Source organism: Mirounga leonina, unplaced genomic scaffold (assembly GCF_011800145.1).
Source record: "Mirounga leonina isolate KUSES-001 unplaced genomic scaffold, KU_Mleo_1.0 Mir_176, whole genome shotgun sequence".
NCBI lineage: Eukaryota > Metazoa > Chordata > Mammalia > Carnivora > Phocidae > Mirounga > Mirounga leonina.
Genome location: NW_023270454.1, coordinates 43462923 through 43468013, shown reverse-complemented (window position 1 = coordinate 43468013; position 5091 = coordinate 43462923).

The following is a 5091-nucleotide window of genomic DNA, read 5'->3' as shown; positions in this document are numbered from 1 at the left end:
CATATACCCACACACATATACTCACACATATACCCACACACATATACATATGTATATATGCAGTTGTAGAAAATACATAATATTGTTTGTGTGTGTTTTATTTTTTTTTTTATTTTGTTTTATTCAGAACTGTATCTTGGAGCTCCTTCTAGGTCTACATATATTACTGCTGCATTAAATAAAATTGTTGTGGGATGTCTGGGTGGATCAGTGGGTTAAGCATCCTACTCTTTTTTTTTTATTATTATCTTTTATTTTTATTATTATTTATTTATTTGACAGAGAGAGAAAGACAGGAGAGAGGGAACACAAGCAGGGGGAGTGGGAGAGGAAGAAGCAGGCTTCCTGCTGAGCAGAGAGCCGGATGTGAAGCTCTATCCCAGGACCCTGGGATCATGACCTGAGCCGAAGGCAGACGCTTAACGACTGAGCCACCCAGGAGCCCCAAGCATCCTACTCTTGATCTCAGCTCAGATCTTGATCTCAGGTTGTGAGTTCAAGCCCTTTTTTGGGCTCCATGCTGGGCAAGGAGCCTACTTAAAAATACTAAAAAAAAGAAAAAGAAAAGCAATTGTTTCACTAACAAAAACAATAACTTTCTTCAGTCACACCTGTTCCAGGCCTGACCTTCAGCCTATTATGATATAGATTTGGCCTGGCTACATAGAAAAATCTTCCTGTAGGGATCCGAAGGGGTACGTGCACCCCGATGTTCATAGCAGCAATGTCCACAATAGCCAAACTGTGGAAAGAGCCAAGATGTCCATCGACAGATGCATGGATAAAGAAGATGTGGTATATATATATATATATATATATATATATATATATATATATATATATACAATGGAATATTATGCAGCCATCAAAAGGAATGAGAGCTTGCCATTTGCAACGACGTGGATGGAACTGGAGGGTATTATGCTGAGCGAAATAAGTCAATCAGAGAAAGACATGTATCATATGACCTCACTGATATGAGGAATTCTTAATCACAGGAATCAAACTGAGGGTTGTTGGAGTGGGGGGTGGGGTGGGAGGGATGGGGTGACTGGGTGATAGACACTGGGGAGGGTATGTGCTCTGGTAAGCGCTGTGAATTGTGCAAGACTGTTGAATCTCAGATCTGTACGTCTGAAACAAATAATGCAATATATGTTAAGAAAAAAGAAAAAGAAGAAGAAAAAGAAGAAGGTAGCAGGAGGGGAAGAATGAAGCGGGGGAAATCGGAGGGATAGACAAACCATGAGAGACGATGGACTCTGAAAAACAAACTGAGGGTTCTAGAGGGGAGGGGGGTGGGAGGATGGGTTAGCCTGGTGATGGGTATTGAGGAGGGCACGTTCTGCATGGAGCACTGGGTGTTGTGCACAAACAATGAATCATGGAACACTTCATCTAAAACTAATGATGTAATGTATGGGGATTAACATAAGAATAAAAAAAAAAAAAAGAAAGAAAAAAGAAAAATCTTCCTGGATAGCCCAGGAAGGTAGGTCATCAAGGCTAGAGGCTACCTAAAAGAGATATTAAAAATGCACCAAAACACTATCACAATGGAAGTGAAGCTCTGAGCCAAGGGGGCTTCCTTTAAGGTAGACACAGGAAGTAGAACTTGTCACAAGCCCAGACCTATGCAAAGGTGGGGATGTACCTCTCAAGGCAAGAAGGGAGGATGTGGGCACTGATATCATTTGTTTATTTGATGGGACTGAAAAGACTCTGGCCTGTGTGCAACAGTTTATCTGAGCACTTTTGTCTTTCTTCTAGAAGGTTATTAATGCTATTTCCACTCTTCTAGCTTTCTTTGCCTAGGAAAAACTGTATGATCCAACATAGCTCTGTCATCATACTGACATCATTACCCTAGTTATCAATCACGGAAGAGCTAATGTATGTTATAAAAACATATACTGTAGCTGAACAGATTATTGCTCACTTGCTTTCAAAAGCGTTGATGCCAGTGGTACACCCCCAAGGAGTTCACCTTGTGCAATTTAGATTTATGTTACTTTGGACACTTTTGGACACACCCACTGTGACAGGCTCAAGTGGACCTGATATAAGCAGGTAACTATAGCAACAGGATGATTTATTCTGCATGTTCTCTCAAAATGATGAAACTTAATTCCTTTGGGGCATGAGATTGATTTAGAGGTTTTCTCTTAAATTTCTCACCTTTTTTTTTTTTTTTTCGTTAAAATTTTCTCTTACTCCTAGGGCACCTGGCTGGCTCAGTTGATAGAGCATGAGACTCTCTCTTTTTTTTTTTTTTTTAAGATTTTATTTATTTATTTGACAGAGAGAGACACAGAGAGAGAGGGAACACAAGCAGGGGGAGTGGGAGAGGGAGAAGCAGGCCTCCCCCGGAGCAGGGAGCCTGATGCGGGGCTCGATCCCAGGACCCCGGGATCATGACCTGAGCCGAAGGCAGACGCTTAAGGACTGAGCCACCCAGGCGCCCAAGCATGAGACTCTTGATCTTGGGGTTGTGGGTTCGAGCTCCATGTTGGATGTAGAGATTACTTAAAAATAAAATCTTAAAAAAAAATTTCTCTTACTCCCTTCCAAACTGAAGATCAGTTTCTTTAACAGAAAAGATGAAACAAAGTAAGAATTGAATATTCCTGCCTTTTCTTGTGACATTGAGTTTATTTTGCTTGTGATGATCTTGATTTATAATAAGATAGTATGTATTGAAAAAAATTTTTTAAAAAGTATGTATTGCAAAAAATAGAAAAACATTCAAAATGTCTGATTTCTTTTTTCAAGAAATAATAGAAAGAGCAATGCAAGGAGGAAATAATTATCAGCATATTGCTAGGGAGGGAGAATATTAATGTATTACAGAGTATGGCAAAGACCATTAATTATTCCTCAGTGCTATGGATTGAAGTGTGTCTACCCCCAAATTCATATGTGGGAGTCTTGATCTCCAAGGCCTCAGAATGTGACCTTATCTGGAGATAGGGTCTTTACAGAGATAATCAAGTTTAAATGAGGTCATTAGAGTGGGTCCTAATGTAATATGACTGATGTTCTTAGGAAAAGGGGAAATTTGGGCATGGAGACAAGCATAGAGGGAAGATTATATGAAGACACAGAGGGAGGAGATAGCCATCTATAAATCAAGGAGAGAGGCCTGGAACAGAGCCTCCCCTCACAGCTCTAGGAAGGAGCCAAACTGGCTGTCACCATGATTTTGGACTTCCAGCCTCCAGAGCTGTGAGACAGTAAGTTTTTGTTTTTGAAGTCATGTGGTTTGTGGTACTTTGTTATGGCAGCCCTAGCAAGCGAATGCCCTCAATCATCAGTTCCAGTGGTGACCTCCAATGAACCATGCCTCCCAGTATCTATGCCCTTATCATTCTACTCCCCTGGAATCTGTGCTGGGCCCGTGGCTTGTTGTAACCCACAGAAGGTGACTGAAGTGATGCTGGGCCAGTTCTGGGCCAAAGCCCTGGGGAGGCCTAGCACTTAAAATGTTGTGCTTTGGGGAGGCCTGAGTGGCCATTTAAGGAGTTGGTTACTCTGCTGGAGAGACCACATGGAAAGGCCTTGTAGAAGGGGAGAGATCTTGAATGTACATGGAGAGGGAAAGCTCCAGCCACTGAGTATTGGAGTGGTTTTGTTACATAGCAATAGGTAATTGAAATATTCCCTTATTTTACAACAACAGAACCTCCAATAGACCAAGTATTGGCCAATGGGATGTTAGGAGAAATAGCATGTCCTACTTCTAAGACGTGTCCTTAAACCCCTTTCCTCTAACCTGCTCTCTGGAATGTGGACATGCTGTCCATCTCTGAGAATGAGTGAGTAATATCCTAGAGATCGCTGAGCACCAAGATAGCTTGGGCCCCCATCAGGCCAGGTCTAAACTGTTACATGAGAGAGAAATAAACTCCTTGTTGACTGTTATTCGGGCTTCACTTACAACACCTAAACCCATATCCTAATTAATACATAAGGAATAATTTATTGATGAAAACATTTTACAATCTTGTCCTGAGAAAGTTTCTCAGCATGTTTTCCAATCTTTTCCTCAGGAGGCTGTTTCTCCACACTGCAGTGAATTAGGACATTGCCTTGAATGAAAGAAGGAAATAAAATACAGGATAATAACGTGGGATCATACATGCATCTGTATGGTGACTTTCTTTAGATGTGATCCTTATAATATTAATTCAATGTACTTAGTTCATAGTTCCGTGAAACGTGAAATGAAATGGGGTCACTTACATCAAGGGGTTTTATTAATTAATTAATTTATTTATTTATTTATTTTTAAAATGTTTTATTTATTTATTCATGAGAGTCAGAGAGAAAGAGAGAGAGAGACAGAGGCAGAAGGGAGGGAGAAGCAGGCTCCCCGCCTAGCAGGGAGCCAGATGCGGGACTCGATTCCAGGACCCTGGGATCATGACCTGAGCCGAAGGCAGACGCTTAACCATCTGAGCCACCCAGGCGCCCCACATCAAGGGGTTTTAAAATGGAGCCAGGCGGCCACTAGGAGATGGGTCATATGCATGTTCTCACTGGTAGAACCATGAACTTTTGAACTGGGCCAAAACACAAATATTCCAAGGACTCAACCTGAACACCAGCAACTTGCTACAGTAAGAGATTTTGCTTAGTGATTTAGCCTTGGCAACCAATTTTTTTTAGCCAAGATTAGCTTTCTGCCACCAATACCAATCAAAAATTCTTCATAAACAATGTATACAAGCATTTCCTTTCTCTTTAAAAATCCCTGACTTTTGCACCTTAATGGGACACTATCTAGGTTGCTACCCAAATTTATGTACCCTGAATTGCAATTCTTTGAGCTCAAATAAATGTTCTTGCTTAATTTTTGTTCCCTGACAATTTTAGGTTGACAGTTCCTAGGACACCTCGGAAAGAGTTTGGAAGATGGTAGACCAGGTCCATCTTCTATCTAGAGGTTTGCAATGCACGTGAATCTTTTAAAATTCTGCCGTACCTAGATGTGTTCCACTCAACTAGAATCCCATGGAACTCCCTTTGGGAAACAGTGATCCAGAAGGGACTAGATTGGTTTGTGTTGACACTGTGTATATTTTCGTGAGG